The sequence below is a fragment of the Alligator sinensis genome, unplaced genomic scaffold (assembly GCF_000455745.1).
Source record: "Alligator sinensis unplaced genomic scaffold, ASM45574v1 scaffold360_1, whole genome shotgun sequence".
NCBI classification, from domain to species: Eukaryota; Metazoa; Chordata; order Crocodylia; family Alligatoridae; genus Alligator; species Alligator sinensis.
In genome coordinates this window covers 1543058-1563390 of record NW_005842337.1, presented here as the reverse complement: position 1 = coordinate 1563390, position 20333 = coordinate 1543058, and the positions used below count along the sequence as shown (strand labels likewise).

The window sequence follows — 20333 nt, the reverse complement described above, 5'->3', positions numbered from 1 at the left end:
TTGAATCAATTCAGTCCTTGCAAGTTAGTCTAAACTGCACAGATTAAATTGAAACAGAAGCGAACAGACATTTACCTTTGATACAGGAAATGTAGCTACTGTACATACTTACAGTGGCTCAGGCCAGAGGGAGGGGAGGGGCTAGAGCACAGTTCTCTGGCTGTGTGTTAACTTTTTCTTCCTGCTACCTCTGAGGTTTCTGGGATTTGTAGTCCAGAATTACAGCAGCAGGACTCTGCAGGCTTGTTCATCACTTCCTCTTCCCACTTCCAGGTGCCTCTGGAATTTGTTGTCCACAGTTGCAGCCAGCAGTAAGTTTGAGTGGGGGAAGGGGTGTTTAGCCCCCCCCGCCCAGTCCCAAACCCCAGCTGGAGCGGTACTGAGCGGGAGGTAATCCTCCCTCTGCAGACTGAGCTGCATCCCCAGGTGGGCTTGTCCCCCACTCTCCTTGTTAGCCAACCCTCACTCCTCCAGCTGGGGAGCAGAGGGACAGGGCCATCCCTACTCTCTGGACCAGACAGCACAGCTCAGCCCAGGGCTGGAAAGCATGCTGGGATGCTGGGGGACTGTGATTTAACCTGAACCAGGAAAGGGTTTGGGACAGAAGTTTCATAAACCAGTTTGACCCATTTTGAAACTGGCTTATGTGCACTGCGCTTCTGTTTTGTTACAGGTTTAAGCCAGTTTCTGATCACTTAAACCGGTTTATGTGTATCTTCTGTCCCTAGCCTTGGATTTTCTGCAGCTTCAATGAGATATACAAGATATTGACAAGATCTAGGGCTGCTCTGACTTTAGACCTTATTCCTGAGAGCCTAGTGACCCTTCACCAAGGTAAGCCACAAACAGCTCACTCCCTTGTTCCCTCTTGAGAAAAGAGCAATAAATGGTTGCAAAGAGGCCTCTAAGTACTTTTTAAAGAAATGCTGGGAGGGTGTGTGAGATGTATGCTTGAGTGATGAACTATAAGAGTTCACTGGGTCTTAAGACACATCCATGAACATGTCAAGGCCTCTTCACCTGGCAGCCATATGGAGCCACGTGGAGCCAAATGTTGCCCTAGAAGAGGGAGGATTGAGACAGTTTCCTGGAGTCTCTCCTGTTTATCCTACGATTGTTCTATTTTCAGAACACACATGGGTTGGAATATGATGATGGATTTTGTAAAAGAACTGACAGTGTGAAGGGAGGCTTTCCAAACTGACCAAGGGTCAAGCTTGTCAAACAGTGTCCAGGATTGTACTGCATTATTGGCAACCAAGCCATGCAACATCCTGATTTGTTCGAAGGATCCCTAGGGAGTGCAATAGTGGAGCAAGTTGGATTGTAAACCTAAAGGTGTGTGTAGAATATGGTTTGCTCTTCTGTGGGCGCCATAGCACCCAGGTTTACTTTCCTGCTTTCCAAGGTTGGGCCTATGACACAGCAATCACACGCCATGCCATCCTGACCAGCCAAGTACCCAGAGAAACCTGTTGGCATGAAGTACAGACTGGAGATGACATCATCTGATGTGCTGGATTGCAGTCCTGACTGGTGCCACGTGATTCTGAAAGTGATGCAAGCTGGAGAGTGAACCCTTTCCTTTTCTTCCATTCACTAACTTTCTTCTTTTTTTTTTGTTTTTCTCTCCCTTGTTACTTTTTGTAACCACTTTAAGGTGCAAGTGAGAGTGTGTGTGTGTTTTGAAATGTTAGCTTGTGTGTATACATTTATAGTAGGAAGATACAATTAGTCATTTCCTAACCCAATTTCTAAAGACCCACCCCCGCTAAATCCCAGAATTGTAAAATAGTGTTAACAGAACCACTCCATTCTGAGAAGGGGAAGAAAGTCGTGGTGACCAACGTATATCAAAAGTGGCTGAATTAGGCCAGGGAGGAATAGTGTGGTTATTTATATAATTTTGTGGGACTATTCCAGGGATTAGGAGCATAAGTGTGATCTTGTTTCAACCTGTATGATTCCTGGAAAATCATTAGCATGCTTACTTGTAATCCTTGTCATTTTAGCTACAAAAAACCATTGGTAAAGCAGAGGACCTATCCACCTTTGTGTTAATTGTTTTTCAGGAACTTGAGCAAGATGCAATACACTTAGGTGCCTGATAAGTGAAGCAGTTCTGGCCCGAGGTATGTAGAAACTTTGGAAGGGTCTATATGATCCTTCAAGGGTTTGAATTTCTGGGGTTGTGAGAAATGGCTGTGTCTATTAACCTAATGACTGAGGTGTTACTGTCTCAGAACTGTTTCACATGCACCTACTGGATAAATTAGTGGTGATTCAGTACCGCTGTCAATTATCTGATTTACCGATTCAATTTTTGGATATTCACTTGGTTTGATAAGTAGCATCTATACCTCATGTAATTTTCTAAGAAAAATTCCAAGATTTACTGAAAAGCTTAGTGCACTAGTTTATTACTTTGTAAAGAAACCTAAAAAAACCCCATACAATGCTGTTTTTTCATCCAAAACTGTAACTGGACCAGTAATGTAATAAAGGTGCTTACCTCAGGTATTTGAGAGCCACTTGGCTCTGTCTCTAGATTAATACCTTTGTCCTTCAGAGTGGTTTGGCTTTGGATATTCAAACGTCAATGTGAAATGGTTTCGATTTGGTGTTTTCTTTTTTCCCCTCATTTGCTGACAAGATTACTTGCTAGGGCTCAGAAAATGCACAGGCAGCAACAGAACTGGGATTTATCAGAGGCCGTTTTCCTTGCGGGGTCATTTCTCTGCTCATAATCACATATTAATATGGCTTTAGGGAATATTGATTTAGATTTGTGGGGTCAGAGAGCAAAGTCCTTTGGTTTGTTTTTTTTCCCCTGTCAAGTATGACCTGCACAGGTGAGGACAAATCAGAGGGTTGCCAGTTGTAAAAGAAGCAGCATAAGAGATGCAGTTTCAAACAAAAAAGGGAAAATCCTTATCCCAAGTCACTGGGTTTAACTAGGTATGTAGTTATATAGTTTTATCACTGAAGTAGGCATTATATAAAAGGCCTGGTTGCATGAGCTTAACCCCTCAGCTAATGGAGAGAGCTGTTTCAATTTCACTCAGTCATTCTCACTATGGATTGTATATTCAAGGGAAAATCCTCCCCGCAATACTGGGCATGCCACACTCTTAGCAGACTGACGTTTATTAACTAATACAAAGTTGCAAATGATGTACAAACACAGCTAAACAAAAGAGCCCAGTGTTGAGCCTAAATCAAGGTCCTAAATCAGAAGCCGTGGTGTGACAAACTGCACAATGTTTGCCAGTACTTTTAAAATGGGGCTTTCTTGCCAGGCTGAGAATCCATAGAGCCTGGCCAAAGAAAACAGTGGGAGGGAGCCAGGGTTCTCCCAAGTCTTGGCATGAAATCCACAATAGTAGCTTTGGCTGAGGTCCATGGAATTGAGCACATGCCCCATAAGGTCACTTCAGAACACCATAATTACTTGATATTTACTTCAGTGGGTTTTGCAGACAAAAATAAAAAAGACACCAGTACACTTTAGGGAGCAGTTCACAACCCCAGACTTTTGCCATCTCTATGCCCCTAGTGATAGGAGACCTCGTCTTATGTCCCACACGCTCTAGGGGGAGAAGTGTGAGGTTCTCTTTTATAGCAGCAAAATAGTTAAGTAGTAGTAATACCAATTACGTTGTGGTAGGGACTGGAAGGGACTCGGATCACAGTTTCTAATCTAGTCCACGTCAGTAGGGGGTGGGGACATCATTGCCACCTGATGGCTGTTTGCTGGCCTTTGTGAGCCACGACAGTGGTCATGGCTTGGATCACACAAAACATTTCAAAATCTCGGTATCTTGTCAATAGTCTCATCAGAGAGGTTGAGGACTGAATGGGCCATAGGGATCGAAGAGTGCCTTGAACCAAAATCTGAGTTTGGAATAACACACAATTAGGAGTCCAAGCTGATTTCTGAATGTCAGGGCCTGGCCTTATGCCTGACATGGACTGAACCACAACCCCTGACAGAAGTCTGCCCAGACTATATGTGGTTGTGATGGAGTTTCAAAATCCACAGGTAGATTTTAATTGAAACAGCTCTGTCCATCTCTCAAGAATAACGTTGAGTCACATCTGTGGAGCAGCCTTTGCCCAAGGCATTTTCATGCCTTAAGAGAAGACACCAGTCCCCGGGGCCCTCAGGCTGGCTCTTTGCACCCACAGGCACATTCACATGTCAGTATTTAACTTTTTAAAAAGAAACGACATTTGATTATGCAGCATTCTTGTTTTACACTTTGGTAAGGCCAGACAAAAGCAACATCCTTTAATACTTTAGCATTTTAAGGTGTCTTCGGACAGCAGCGTCTGGCAACCTCATGTTCTTTGGCAGCTCCACTGGTAGCCTCTATTCCTTCTCTGGCCTTGTGAAGTAAGAGAGAGGAAGGAAAAAAAAAAAAGCAAACTAGAGTCAACTCTGTTCTGTTTATTTTTGTTGACAGCTCCACTTGGGGTTTGTGCGTAGGCACGGGATGAAGAGAAAAAACATTTGCCCCTCAGCAGAGTCCTTGAAAAACAATGTCACATCTTAATTGTCTTGGGCTGGCAGCGCATGCATTCCACACACTCTGGAATGTAGAACTAATGAAGATAGAAGTGCAAGAAAACATATAATCAAATCCAGGGCATACCAGGCATAGCATACCATAGAGCACGCTCGTCTGAGATCGTATGTACTAGCAGCAAAATCCGGTCAGTGAAGCCTGGACAACCAAATATTTCTAGATAGGTATTTTTTAGGCACAGTAAAGCAAAGCCAAACTGCAAAATGTTTTCAGCTCTGTGTATTGCACCAAATACTTGCAATGGACAGTATTTAGAGAGATCAAGTGGATAGCTCTAAGCATGGTAGAAGAAAAAACAGTGTGTGATTCCGGCATTCGCTTTTGAAGGTGCTTCAGGAGCCGTGCACTTGGCACTGCCTTGTGTGCCAGGTGCTTTACATACATAAAGTGTATATTTATAGGACAGTGATAGAGACTAGAGATCCCAGAGGAGCTCAGAGTGTCATTGTCCTGGATTTTTACAGGCCTAGAGCAAGAGACAGTGCTTGCCCCTCAAAAGCTTACTGCACTGCCCAATATCATCTCATTGTTTCTTTGTCCTCCTTTGTCTGTCTCTCTCCATCTGTCAAACAATTGTATTGAAGTGTTTTGGGGATGAAGAGCGTCTTTCTGGTTTATGTTTGTTCAGTGCTGGCACATGGGTCTCTGGCATAGCCTGGCACAGAAGCAATGTAGACGTGTCCTTTGTCCTATATTCTACCTCTGAAATGGAATTGTCTCCCCGTTCATTTTACCATCTCATGATCACTGTATCAAAAAAGTGGTGAAAGGGGTAAACAATACAAGGCTGTTTCTTATTACTTTAGCTTTCTTTTCTGTTGTGTGTGCATGTATTTGTTTTTCGTTAAATCCTTTTCTATTAACTCCTTTCAGCTGCCTTACTGTTGTAACGGAGCCCTAATCCGATTTGTTCCTTAAAAAGACAAAGAGGAGTTAGGATGCTAGCCAGAGTTCAAGCCCTAGCTCTTCTTGAGACTTATGTAACCTGAAGCTGGTCACTATCTCTGCTCCCCAACTGTATAAAAAGGTAACAGCACTTTCCTGCCTCACAGGAGAGTAGTGCAGATCAATATGTTAGAGCGTGAGACATTTGGCTATTACTTTTGAGAAGTGTGCCTTGCCTTTAATTGTTATGATCAAGAGTTTTTGCCCCTGCTTAGTCCAGCCTCCCTGTCCTGGCCTGTTCTCTGGTTTAGCCCTATCCTCACATATAATACTTCAGCCTTGTCATTGTCAGCCAGCCCCTCCGAGTCCCGTGTTTATGAGTTCCTCTCCTGCCCTCTGCTCAGGGTACCAAAATATTCATGAGCTTTTTTTTTAAATAAAAGGCTAATTGATTTTTTTAAACTCTGATTTTTTAACTCTCCCCAACCTCTGCCTGTGCATATGTGACAATTTGTGTTGCTAGTTAACAATAAAAAGCATAATATGGGCCGCCACACCCTCAGAGTGCCCAGATCCCCACATCAGTTCTACACCCCTGCTACACAACTATTGTCCCCCTGATTCCTCTTCAGTCCCTTCCTCCTCCTTCCTCTGCCCCAGTAAGCTCCTTCTGCAGCAAAGAGAGCAGTTCCAGGTTGCATCATAAAAGGGTGTCACCAGGATTTCACAAGAGCACTCAAATCAGTGGGAGTTGGGCCTTTGCTTTCACCATCCAGATGCAGGGGAGTGCCCTGAGGTTCAGCATCCCCTCCTTGCACCCATGGTTCTGCAGGTGCCACTTTCCCAGGTTTGCCAGGTGATCATTGAAATGGTGAAGATGAGTTGCCAGGCATGCATCTCCCTGCCTGTCAGCTACACATCCCTCTCAAATATGACAACTGATGGGGAAGCCATTGGTGGGAACTTGATAAAAGGGTACAGAGGTGTCAGATAAGGAGTAGCATAACATTGGCTTTTGCTTCACTGTGATAAATCAGCAGGTGTTTTCAAGGGGCAGGTGGTTTGAACTGAAAACCAGAAACCCAATTCTTGCATCTCAGGGCTGTCTTTAACTATGTGAAGCCTAAGCCTCTTGTGAACCTAGCCCTTGGCTCTGGGCTGCAGCTCAGTACAGTTGTTGAACAGATTCAGGTATCTGCACATCTGTAAATAATGAACAATAGCAATTACGTGTTCTTTTTAAAAGACAAAGCAGCACACTGAAGGCTGTTGGCAGAAAGCAAAGCCCAGCAGGGTTTATCTTAGGGCTGCTGATTTGAACCCTCTGCTCTTTAAAAGGGCACCATTACTGCAGCACATTTGCTTAAACTCTCTTGCTGCCAAGCTGTGTGATTTCTTAGTATTGGCCACATCCTGCAGTCCTTGCTCCGGCAAAACTCCCATTAAAATAAAGACTGTCAAATGGCTTTCTTTCCCAGGTTCTTTTTCATTAACACCTCTCTGATACAGAACACCTTTGGATCAAAGGTCTCCATCCCAGATGGAAAAATGAGGCTTAGAAAAGGCTTGTGTGGCCTGAGTGGCTGAACCAGGAATAGCATTGAGTTCTCCTAGTCCCAGACTTAAGCACTACATATGGCAGTGACTGGGTTTCTGAAAAATACATAGATGCTTGTGTCGGGGATCACTGGCTGTTTTTGTACTTACCGGCCCCTGTCCATTTGTGGCTTTTAAGAAGCCCCACACAGTGATGTTCAACCCTGTGGATTTGTGAGCATAAGCAGCATTTACCTTTTGCCCATTTGGATCCCGGTAGCTTGCCCATCCCAGGACTTGTTTGTTTCGTGCATCTAAACTCTATCACTGTGAAGCAAGAGTGTTTTGGTGCAGTGAGTTCAGAGTCAGACCATGCCAAAGCTTAATGAGCAATCAGAAAGGTGAAGGAACATTCAAAGTGCTATTTGTCACCGCTCCTGCTCTCCAGGGTGTCCTTTAACCCTCTGAGTACAATGTTAGATTATGCAAGCCCTGTTTTTGTGCTCACTGGAGTGTTTAATTGTCCCTTCACTGACTTGAAGTGCTCAGATTGTTCAAAGACCATTTGGAAGAGAAGAAAAAAATACCCAAAACAAGCAGATAAGTGACCGATTTAGACAAAGTTCACACTGATTTCACTTTCTGTTTGGTTTGCGTAACCAGTGTTAATGTGGGTACCTCTTAGCTTTGCATCAATAGCGAGTAACTGTTATCTTATGGGGTTCCTAGATCCTTGAATATCCCTGTGTTGCCTGATTGAGCCTTCCTGGGCCTCTGTTGCAATTAGGTGACAATAGTTTGCTTGTATGTCTTCAACCTGACCTTGTCCAGAGACTCCCAGTCCCTTCCTATAGCTTCTGGAAGTGAGAAGCTTAAGAGACTTTTTGCTTTTGATCACCCAGGAAGAGAAAAGAAGATTGTGCTCAGATTGGATTGTCATTAAAAGAATAACAATGATATCCATCCTTTCCCACACACACTGCCTTTGCCTTCCCTTATTTTATCAGCTAGGAGGATTAGATGTGATCATGGTATCCTCAATGATGGTCTGCAAAACGAGTATTGGCGAGCGGATCTTGCTGTCTCCCAGTGGTAGGATAGGTGCATCCCAACAAAATGGGTCCAGTGGCATCCAAGCAAGGGAAACTGCTGCAAGCATGGTTCTGCTCTGTGGATTGTGGGAAAGAATCACACTGAACATCCAACATGCAGTTGCACCTGAGCATTATTTAGGTGGTGCATCTGGTCCAGGATTTGCTTTTAAGTGAAGAGAATTATAGGTGGGTGGAGAATTACTGAGCAATCAAACATCCGTCAAGAGAAGCTTCTGCTCTGCTGATGCACGGAATTTATGTTGAACTAACTTCTAAATGCTGGATAGTAAGGCATGGGCAAGTGACCCACAAACAGCCAGGAAGAGAAGAAAGAATGCTTTGTTGATTAGGAAGAAGCTATTATGACAGGAACAGTCATTGTGCAGTCAGAAGACACAAGCAGAGATAGCACAAATACGTGACTAAGCGTTGTGCTGGACTCTTCGTGGATGATGGCCTTACAAACATGCATCATGAGAGTTGCTCAGCACAGCAAAGACTGTCAGAGAAAATATGGAGGGATGTGTTGGGAATGTGGCAGGGCTGGCTTGTATGCATTTAACCCCAGATGAGGAATATCACTGACATCAGGGTGAGAGCTCTTGTCTCCAGTCCAAAGGCAGCTCTGGTTAAGGTGGTTTTGGAGGGCAGGCTTTGTTAGGGCTCTGTAACAGGTAGCATGTGAACTTTACACCTGCAAAGAAGTGCTTTCACATGCAGACTAGTCCAAACTCCATGAAAGCCAATAGGAATCTTTCCACTGACCTCCAGTGGGCCTTGGATTAAATCCATGATGATTGGTATAAAGTGACACATGGACCATTTTCCTTGGTCATTTGTTTCATTTCTATATTTTCCAAGAATACCATTAAGAGAAAGACAAATGAGATTTCATCTCAACCTGGTTCTGTTATCTAACTAGTGCAGGAGTGGGCAAAATGTGACCCGCGGGACGGATGTGGCCCTCCAGGTCATTCTATCCAGCCCGCGAGGCCCCTAAAAAATTTAGAAAATTAATATCTATCTGCCCTTGGCTGCCTGTCATGTGGTCCTCAATGGCTTGCCAAAACTCAGCAAGTGGTCCTCCACCTGAAATAATTGCCTGCCTCTGAACTAGTGGCTGAGTATTGTACTTGGTATCATAGGGATCTCAGCACAGGCTGTAGAGCTGGGTTAGGGCTTTTGCATTTTACACTGCTTGTTACCCCATGGACCAGGTGCATCACAGAGGGGAGTAGAGGGATCTTTGGAACCATTAATGTATTTGTGATTTACCTGTTTTGAAACATACGTCACAATGCTAATGGTGAGCCGGGCTGATTTTCTGAATTTATACAAGCAGCTGACCAGCCATGCAGCACTTGAGGAATGGGAATGGGATGGGTCGTTTAATACAGCAGTTTGGAGCACACTGAACCCCGCCAGTGTATCAAAGGCGGGGTTCAGTTCTGCCTTCCTCCAGTTGTGCTTATGCTGGCTTTTCTTCCTTTTCATCCATCTATACTACTTAACCTCTTGAGGCCCAGCCTAGTTTTAGGATCTGTTGACTAGGATTTGTTAGCACTGGAACAAGTTACTCAGAGAAGTTGTGGAGCACCACTACCCAGAGAAATGGTGGAATCGCCATCCTTGGAGGTTTTTAAGACCTGGCTAGACAAAGCCTTGGCTGGGATGATATAGTTGGGGATGGTTCTACTTTGAGCAGAGGGGTGGACTAGATGATCTCCTGAGGTCCCTTCCAACCCTAATTTTCTATGATTCTAACCACTGGAAGGCCCCTGAACGTGGAGTCCTATGCTATGGTATATCTTTGTCACTCCTTTCTCTCCTTTGCCTAGAGCAGGGGCGGGCAATTATTTTGGGCAGAGGGCCGCTTACTGAGTTTTGGCAAGCCATCGAGGGCCGCATGACAGGCAGCCAGGGGCTGATAAATATTAATTTTCTAAATTTTTTAGGGGACCCACAGGCTGGATAGACTGGCCTGGCGGGCCTCATCTGTCCTGCGGGCCGCATTTTGCCCACCCCTGGCCTATGGAGTGTTATAGGACTGAGGACCTAGGGGGGTCTGAGGGATTTCAGGGAATCTGAGGGATTCTTTCCCTGTTCTGTCCAACAGATAGATTGATTTGTAACAGTGGCATTCAGTCCTGACTGGCTCAGGAGCTACCTGAGCAGCCAGTGTTAATCAAATAGCCATATGGTGAGAGAGAGCGAGCGTTGCGTTATTGAGGCATGCTAGAAAGCCTCAACATTTTCTGCAAAGGGCTGCAAGTGCTAAGTTTAAGAGTCTCTTGTTGCTCACGAGTTACAGTCCGAGTGTCACTGGTTGATAAACTTTTCTTTATTACTTTTCTGTTGGAGGCCAGGAGAGGGGGTATATTCAGCATTTGCTGAGATAGCTGTAGAAAATAGCACCTGTGCAGATGCAGTGCAAGAGCTTAACTGGACATCTGGAAAGCCCTGTTGTTGCTTGGACTATGTAAAAATATTAGGAGCCAATGCTTAACTTCCAGTGAAGGTACCCAGGGCAGAGGGGTGTAGCTGGCCTAAGAAACATAGTATCCTTCAGATTGTCCTTTTAGAGAGTACAGAAAATTGCTTTCTCTTGGGTTATTTCCTTCAACATCCCAAACCTGGACCTAGATCAACCAAAGGAACCCACAAGGAGTCTCTTGTCTTAGGTTTTACATTATAAGTGCAAGTACAGGTGCTGGGGAGAGTATTAAGTGTTGTGTGGATGCCCATAGGGTAAAGTCATGATCAGTAGAGCCCAGTGATGACATCACTAGCAAAACTCAGGGATTTGATTTAAGGTGTTCCTAGGAAAGGGGGAAATGACAAAGCATTTCAGGTAGTTGTGTTATCATCAGGGGAAGATTCATACGGAGAGCCCCAAGAAAACAAAGAGAAACTTTTAGTCAAATATTGCTTTACAAAATGTATTCGTGATTCTTAATGACCTCATAATTGGTTTCAAACAAACTTGGTAAAAACTACCTTCTATCAAATTTCAATCCAGCAGATATATTACCAGATGTGTTTGTTTCCAGTGGAAGCATTTTTTTACATGCGGCATTTGCAGGTCAAGGTCTGGGCTAGTGAGAATGCAAGACTGGCAAGAAACAATCATGCTACCAACTAAAGGTTTGCATCAGTTGTTTGCAGATTGGGATGTCTTGACTTTCCACAATTAACTTGTTCAGGCAGAAGGTAGGACAGAGTTTCTAACTAGTTAGTCTCTGTGGTACCACCCTGTCCGAGCTTCTGCCTGACTTCAGGTTAGCATCTGAGTACCCCGTCTTCAGATAACCCGCTTGTGTGTCTAAGAAGACCATGCCATGATCACAGCTTAACTCCACATGGCCAAAACACAGAATATATAAAGTTGGGAAAAGAAATGATTAGCAGGCTTAACTGTGGGTTTTGCTACTAGTGTCACAACAGATGGTGACTCCAAAACACTAATAAAAAGCCTTGTAAACAGCATCAATGCATGCTGAAGATTAGGTAAAAGTTGGGAGTGACATGCATGCTTAGCATGTTGGACTTTGAGGGCAGGTCTTTGAAGTTGCCCATCTCCCCTATTCCTATTTGAATGGCAAATGTTAATATTTGATGTTTGCTGAATAACAGCCTCATTTTCACTGTGCAGTTCTGGTTTTATTCCTCCTTAAAGCCCGGCAACACCAAACATAAGAATTCATTTTAAAAAAAATATTTTCACTCTTTTGCTAAAAGCTGCCCTTGGCTGGGAGAGAGTGGGGTGTATTGACTGCAAAAAAAATGTGTTGTGCTCTGAAAGAACTATTATCACTGCTCGCATTGCAGTCACAGAGCTGGGCTTCTGCATGCTACTTCACAGATTCCAAAACCATAATTGCTGGCTGTTGCCTATACTGTGAAACACTTTATTAAGTTCAGAGTCATTAAGACTATGTAGGGAATTTATGGGAGCTTGGGTCATATTGCCTGTTTGTTTACATAGCCAAGGGTTGGCCAAAATGTGGCCTGCAGAGCTCTGCAATGAAACCCACCCTCACCAATATATGAATGTGAGACACATGGAAGCCACCAGTTTCAGTGTGTACAATGACATCTTCATTGGAGCTGTCTAGAACATTGCATTCTGGGATATATGTGTGTTCCAATGGGCTACACTTCTGTAGCAAAGATGAACTATTTCTGGAAAAATTCTGTGAAGCCTTTGGGTCACTGGTGGAATCAGGGTGGACAGGAGTTGGGCAAAGTCCAGAGTTTCTTGACGGACACAGTCAACATCAGTCAAATCCTGGAAGCCTGAATCATTAGCTTCCCACTGACTTCCATGAAAGAAGCACTGAATTTAGGCTGGGAAAACACTTTTGGGAATTGGTTCCATGTGTTTTAATGGAAGATTGTTTCTTGTGTACTTGGTTCTGGGATACTGGAGAGTTCTGGTATTGTGTAGGCTAGCTGGAAATTTGCTCTTTGACAAACATCATGACACAGCAGGGTATCTCAGAGAGGTACTTTGGACCCAAACAAACTATCGAATCCAATCCTTTTATTTTTAATGAAATTTACACTCTGCAAATACAGTGTAGTGCGATAACCCTATCCTCAAAAGATGCTGTCTTCTGTGGCTCATACTAAGCACACCAAATGAGGCTGCCACACTGGCCTGTCTAATCGATAGAGATGGTCACTGTGAGCAACTGCTTTCCTACATCAAACTTACTGTTTTTGATAGACTGGTTTTGGGTGGGGTGTGTAGATATTTGTATCCCAGAGAGAAGAGGAGGGTGATACTGCCATTGAGAGCAAAAAGGAATTCTTTTCTAGCCCAGGTGTTGGAGACCCATGTTTTAAAAGCTGAAAGATAGGGCATCAGCTGTTTGGATGTGTGTGCATGCATCTTTTAATGCATATAATAATTGTGGCTTTGGTCTGCAAAGAATGCAGTTGTTACAACGTTACAGAAGTGATTACTATAAAGCAACTCAATCTAAACATTGTCTCTGTAACTGTACAGATATTCTCTATATATCTTTTCTGTCACTATTTTAAATTTTCTGGTCTCTGTTTAGTATCATTATTTGTGTTTTCAGCCACGGACTAGATCACTGATTCTCAGCCAGAGTACTATGGCACCCTGGGGTGCTTTGAGATCCTTTCAAGTGTGACACAGGGTGCCATACAATGTTTGTAAACCTAACAGTACAAACATGATTCACAAGATAAACCCAGAGATTTCAAATACAAGCCAGAGTTGTGGTCTTCCTGAGTTTATTGTAACTGAAAAACTACTCTATTATTTTTCTGTAGTCAAAAATGAGTGATGACTAACACCTGGCTGTGACAGGGGGCAGCTCCCAGGGCCTGGTCACAGTACTGGCCTGCCCATCTGTCTAGGGCAGTCTCCCCGGTCTTTCCTGCCACGCCTTTGATGTAATGTAAAATGGTGTTACAATAAGTGGGAGGCTGCCCATTTAGACCCCAATGCCTAGGGGTTTACACACATCTCCAACCACCCCATATCATGTACCATGCCTTGCAGATGGCATCCTTGAATTGCTCTATGCTTCATTCAAGGCTGGGCCAAACTCAATCCCTTGCTAGGCTTCATACAGTTGTCTTTTCTCTTTGCCCCAATGGGCCTCATTCACACCACCTGATTTCACTGGGCCTTTTACACGCTGCTCCACACAGGGCCAGACTCAACCTGCCCTGCTCCCTTGAGTGGCTCCCATAGGCCGTCAGGCTTCCGTATTCCCACTCCTTGGCCTGCCGGTGCACAGCCTCTTGGGCCCCCTTGCGACCCTCATCTGCACAGTGACCAGCCAATTTGCCTCACCCTGAGCAGAGTTCTGACCCGAGCCCCTTTCCAGGTAACTCACTCTCTCACACCAATTTCTCACCCCTTTTATCCATGATTCCCACTGAGCCACATCACTCAGGCCCACTTGTGGCCTCAGGCATCCAAGGGCTTACTTGGGCCTAACTGCCCCCTTCCTGGGGCTTCCCTCCATGCTACTAAGACTGCCCACTTACTGGGGTCAACGTTTCTACTATGCCCATGCCGGGGCCAACAATACTATGTCTCCCCTCACTGTAGGCCTACAAGCTGTTACCCCACCCCCCCTTGCTAGGCTGGGTCTAGCTCTCTCTAGACCTCAGCCTTCTCCCTGGGGCTCAGGACCCCAGTCAGCCTGTAGGAGCCACCTGCTACCCCCATAATTCCTCCCTTAACTCTAAACTCTTCCATGAGCACCAGCTCAGCCAGGTGTTGTTGCTCTGGCTGCCAGTAGCAGACTGCTGATTCCTGAGCTAAAATTGAGGCAGCTCAGTTCTCTCCACCAATCACATGGCCCGGCCTGTGGCCATGTGATCCTCTCATCAAGGCTGGCCCACACCTGTCAGTTGCCCTGCTGTCTGCTCTTGCTCTTAAAGTGGCAGGCATCAAAGTTGCTCTGCCACACTGGCATTGTCCAAAAGGTGCCTCAAGTCTATCTAGGGGTGTCTTGAGTCTAAAAAGGATGAGAACTGCTGGACTATGTAGCTGCACCAGAAAAACATCTACCCACCCATTAAAACCGTGTGTTTCTGTAAACTAGCTGGGGCAATTGTTGGTCCAATTCCCCATTTTTGGTGCAATTCCATGGTATCCTTGTTTTAGCACTAATTATGCTTAGCACTAATGCTACTGTGCATAGTGTTTTTCCTGTTTGTTATGTTTACAGACCAATGCTCGTGTCAGGCAGGTTAGTAAGTACATTAAGTCTGTCAGGAAATCAGAGCTCAAGGAAATACCAGAGCAAGATTAGAAATCTTCTGCTACTGCTTCTGACTCTCAGACCTTTATTCTGGCCTCTAATTTTTCAAAGGCTCACTTGCATCCTTCCATGTCAAACTAAATCGCTTAGCTGACACAAAGAAAGCATCTTCAGGAAAAAAGGCTTTATCTGTCTTGGCTGTTTGCCTTAAACAGCTCTCTGTGCAGGGAAGTGAAATACACCATATGCCTCCATTTCCTGATTTGCAGGATATCAAGATATGGCCAGATTTTTATTTATACAGTGGGGGAAGAAATAAAAAGTAGGTTAAATGGAGTTCCAGGAATGTTGTGCCAAAAATCCTGTGCAATTATTGTGCCTCATCCCGGTGGTTCCCTGGGCTTTATGAGCAGAATATGCCCATAAGAATGCGATTAGCTGCAACAGCGCTCCAGGGTAGCCTAGGAATTCCACTCTCAACAAGGAGAGAGCCTGGGCCATGGAAACTCTCTGTTCAGAGGGGAAATCCCTTTTTTTTGGCAAATTATAGCGGTGCACTTGGGATTTCTTTGTCAGGCAAGTGGAATGGAACTGGCCTGGCCTGAATGGCTGGTCTGTGTGATGTCCAAACCCCATTTTTTTCAGGTGCTCATTGCTGAGTTACATGAGCTGATGATTAGCATCTGCATTGTGGGGCTGGAGAGCAGCTGTGGCCATCCTGCTAAGTGCCTGGCTGGAGGGAGCTTGCTGGAGGCATACTTCATCCTGCCAAGTTGGGTCAGACAGGGGATGTTTCCAGGAACCTCTCATTGTGCACACTGCTGTGCAAATGGCACCACCTTGGCCTCTGTTCTTGTGAAGGTAGTTGACAGGGATTTTGCCTGGGCAAAGGAGTGAGTAAGGCCGCAGGATTTGATGTTTGCACTGCAAGTGTTCTGGTCTCTAAAAGAATTGGGTCCAGATCCTCAGCTAGTGGATGCAGCTCCACTGAAGCCTTTGGAGTTCTCTTGACTGATCCCATCTAACCATCTGGCCCTTAGTGCTCTAGAGGATATCTGTCATGGCCATGTAAGAGGAAGATGGTTGTACCTATTTGATATTCTGGTAAAATCCTTTTCAATCTGCAGTTCCAAGTGGCAGGAATAATTCCAGCAGCTACAATAAAAGGAATGTTAAACCCTCAACCTGGCAACTGCTGGAGTGGGCTTCCCTTCCCCCCCTCCATCCAGGGCCCCAGGGTAACATGTGGCTGGATAATGCACGCACGCACATACGCGCACACACATTCACAAATGGCTCCGTTCTGGAGGGAAATTTACAGTTTGTATTTGACAGTGACCATCCATTATGGTTCGGTGCAGCTGTTCATGTGAAGACAGCTTTAAACTCTTCCAGAAATTGTTTGCATTCGTCGGCAGCCGTTTCCCCTCCACCCCCTTGCTAGAGCCCAAATATGGGAGGGCACCCCTTACGAATGGCCTTGACCCCCCCCGGCAGGAGTAACATGGAACATGCTGCAATCAGTTGTGCTGCTTGTTGGCCTTTTCCGTTGTGGTCGTGGATGTGAGAGCTCCTCCCTGTCCCTTACACTCTCTCTCTCTCTGTCCTTTCTCTAGTTTGTCCTGGTGCCAGTTATCTTTTAAATATAACCTCAACATCTCCTTTCTCTGAAAGGCACAATGTTGTGCCCAAGCCCTTCACATCTGCCCATGTCCTCACAAACAGTCGTCTACTTCTGAAAAAACAGCCAGCCACAACTCAGCATTGATTTCATGTTAGGTCTTGGCCATCTGCTCTATAATGTGCCTGCATGGGATTGTCTGTCTAATTCAGTTTGCAGGCTCCTTTGTCTGGGTCTGTCTTCCAGTGTGCCAGGCAGACAGAACTTAACCACAGGCACAGATGTATGTGGTTATATATACATCTTATATGTCCATGCTTACATGTCCAGACCGTGTCACCAGTTCCAGTTCCACTGACTTTGCTTTCAATGGGAGTTGTGTGCCTAAATCAGGCAGGTACTTTGGAAAATCCTATCCTTCACTGTCAGGTAGCATGAATTCCAAAATATAGTTTCTTTTCCTCTTTCCTCACTCCTGAGCTGTAACTATTAGTAAAGTGAGTCCACAATGCACATGCAATCTGAGAGGGCAGGCTGATGAAAACACAGGCCACACTACCAACTTGCTCATCTTATTTCAGACTGGCCCTTCATCTACCATGTAACCTTTGCAGTGGGGTTAGGTGAGGAAGTCCATACATTCAGTTTGCTCAATATCTTCTCCATTGAAGAGATTCCCCCTCCCCCGATCAGGAGATGAAGTTGTCCTGATTTAGGTATCAATTCATGTTAGGATCTGTTTTGAACATTTAGCATTTCTCACTCTGTTTGTAAGAGGAGAAATCTGTAACTCTCTGGGTGTGTCCACACGTCACTGTATGGAAATACTAAAGCATGTCGCAGTAACTGCCTGTACTGCACCATGAGCACAGTGCATGGTTAGATTTTGCTGCTACATCGCCATAGTGGCACGCTAAAACAGGGGAGCGCACCGCTATGGCACTGCTGATCATATGTAGATCCATGTGATTGCTACGTACCTGTGGTGTGCCATACGGTGACATAACACATCACTATAGTGCTGTAGGATGACGTGTAAACGTGTCCTATGTGTAATATGGACCCCACTGTATCGTATCTTTCTCATAGTCCTCAATCAGTTTATTCTCAGGCACCCCTATGTGGGTGGGTGGTACTATTATCCCAGTTGTGCAGCTAGGGAATTGAGGTACAGAGGCCACATGGAGCTGGAAAGGCAAGTGGAACTGAGTGCTCAGCTGTTGTTCTAACCACTGGACAGTCCATGTTCTTTGTTGAACTTAACAGGAAAGGAAGGCACTTAAGCAGGCAGAAATGGGAGTTAGAGTGAATTTTGAAAGTGTATTTTTAAATGTAATCATTTAGTCTCTCATGTCCTGGGCTGGCTGTAACCTGCATGGTTATATGGATGTCTCAGACTCAAGGCGTCTTCTGGCTACTGTTGCTTGGGATACCCTACAGTGGCATTCAAGAGACAAACATAGTCTGGGTTCCTAAAGACTTACTGTGCTTTGCACAAGTCTGCTGGATTTGATTCCAAGACCAATGTATTGATCCCTCAAAAGGAGCATCAGCACCCAGCACTGGTCCCTTCATCCAGTGAAGAAGTAAGCCCTCATGACACTGAAGGCAATTGAGGGTGGCAAGGCCAAGATTGCTCCAGGCTCTGTCTGGGACATTCAAGAATCCTGAGTGGGAAAAGTATGAACAGCATATAGGCAAGAAATATACTTAAAAATGTAGAGCAACTCAGCTGTTTATAGCCAGAGGCTTTTACCCAGCTGTTGGTTTCCAATAGAGTATTACGATCAGTAATTGATACCCTAGGATGTCTCTACACAGTCCCTAGAGAAGAATGGCCCGGACAATATTTTTTTCCCAACTCTCTGGAAAATTGAGCCCCAGCTGGGGCTAATAAGTGCTTTCATTAAAATACTGAGCTTAATCCAAAGCCGAGAATAATGTCCCCTCTGTGCTGCAGCTCTCCTCAGCCCTGACATGGGCTATGCTTTTTAACAAGAAATGAAAGGAGGATAAATAGACACTTCTCGCTCCAGCATTATAATAGCACCAATGTTAGGTCCCTATGAGGTCAATGTTTTTTTGATTGCACAGTGGAATGTGTTCTTGTTTTTTCCACGCAATGCACCCTTTCCAGAGATGAAGACAGAGGACTGCAGCCCCTTGTGAATCTTCTCCTCTTCCCCCGTCTGTGCCCATGGGTGGTCCAGAAGAAAATGGGGCAAGAACGCTAGCCTGAGGGCTATGTACATGCCAGGCACATGTTGGCCTGCAAGGCAGAGTCAAAACCATTCCATGATTTTAGCACAAAGGTTTGTTTTGTTCTCCCGGTGCTTCATTTTCCTCCAGCTGCAGTAACGAGATTATTACTAATATTTACACATGCAGCACTCCTCAGATGGAGAGACCATTTAGAAACCATGTGGCTTTGTCCTTTCAGGTCAGAATGGTGTTCTCCATTCTTACACCGTCTCCGCACAAATAATTCTCCCATCCTCCCTGGACATGGGCTTTGGGGTACAAAGTTCTGGGAACTAAAAGTGAATCGCCAGAACCCCCTTTCCCCATCTTTGGACACAGAGCCCTGCTTCACTTCCAGAAGGAAGAAACTTCCCTTTGATCATTTCACAGGAGTGAGAAACCAGTTAGGATAAAATCAGGAGTCCCCTTAGCCAAGTTCATCCCTTCTCCCCTACTTACTTTTCTTTTAAAGATGATTCTAGCTCTTTGTGATTAGTGCTTCTCTGCCACCACTGAGCTGTGGACAGGAACCAAAGCCATGAGTCTGGGCTTCTGTGAGAAGGGACATTTTCATGGCATTTCTGGCACAGATGAGAGCAAGCAATGCCAGCTGGAAATCTCAGGAGAGTTATTTGCAGACCCAACAGCTCAAGAAAATCGAGAAAGAGGGTCCTCTGAAGAGGCAATTAGGTGACTCATTGCTGTACTTGGCACCAACGTGTTGGTGCTACTGCAGTGAGTACTCTGGGCATGCAGAGATGGGGGTAGTTAGGCTTTGATAGTTTAGGGAAGGTTTGGGAGAACATTAGAACTTAAGACTGTTTCTCTGAAATGAGCTGAGGTTCAGTTGTTTAGGATTCTTTTACTCCTTGTCTTTTCATCTTGAGATCTAGCTTTCTCCATGCTCCCTGCCTACATAAGGAAAAGCATCCCAGGTAATTCAAATTACTAACAGTGCAGAGGACCCAGGAAATTCCTCTGAACATGCAGAGACCCAGTAGGCACCATCTTGGAAGGCCTGTAATTCACTTATCCTTGTGAATAATTGACTTATACTGCAGATGGCTTCAGTACTATGTGTTAATCTCATATTCCTTCTAGGATTCCTTCCTAGATTCAGTGACATTTCTTTTTCATCATTTAGTCAACTAAGAATTGCAAAGGGACAAACTCTGATACTTCTATTTTACTTCTAAGTAGCACCTTATTCTATAAAGAGCTCTGCTGACTTCAGAGACTGTTCATGAGCAGGGATCCAAGTTTTCCGTTTCCTACAGAAAAACAGAAAAAAACCATGGATTTTCCCTTTTAAGAGAGAGAATAGATTTTTCATTTTAATGGAGATACTCATGGATTTTCCACTTTTGCAAAGAGCTCTTTGAAGGCTGGCAGATTTCCAGTCTGCAAGAGCTTCTTGCAAAAAGGACGGTAAACCCTAAGCTCTGTCCTGAGGGGGAGGGAGAGGAGGAAGCAGTATGGCCTGAGACTCTGTCAGCCAGGGCTTGGCTCAGGCACGCTTTCCCTCCTGGAGCCTTTGATGTAAGTAGGGTTTGCAGGGGCCTGGGGGTCAGCTGGGAGGGGTTGGTCAGCTCGGGAGGGCCAGCTGGGAGGAGGT

The 20333-nt window shown here is 44.9% G+C and overlaps 1 long non-coding RNA gene across 1 annotated transcript; it reads left to right on the top strand.

The window, feature by feature from the left end:
* The first annotated feature begins 277 nt into the window (after window positions 1–277).
* Window positions 278–2121, top strand: LOC102368963. Its single transcript, XR_324452.2, has 3 exons — window positions 278–311; window positions 729–834; window positions 1409–2121. It is a non-coding gene; the product is annotated as an uncharacterized LOC102368963 (long non-coding RNA).
* The last annotated feature ends 18212 nt before the right edge of the window (window positions 2122–20333 follow it).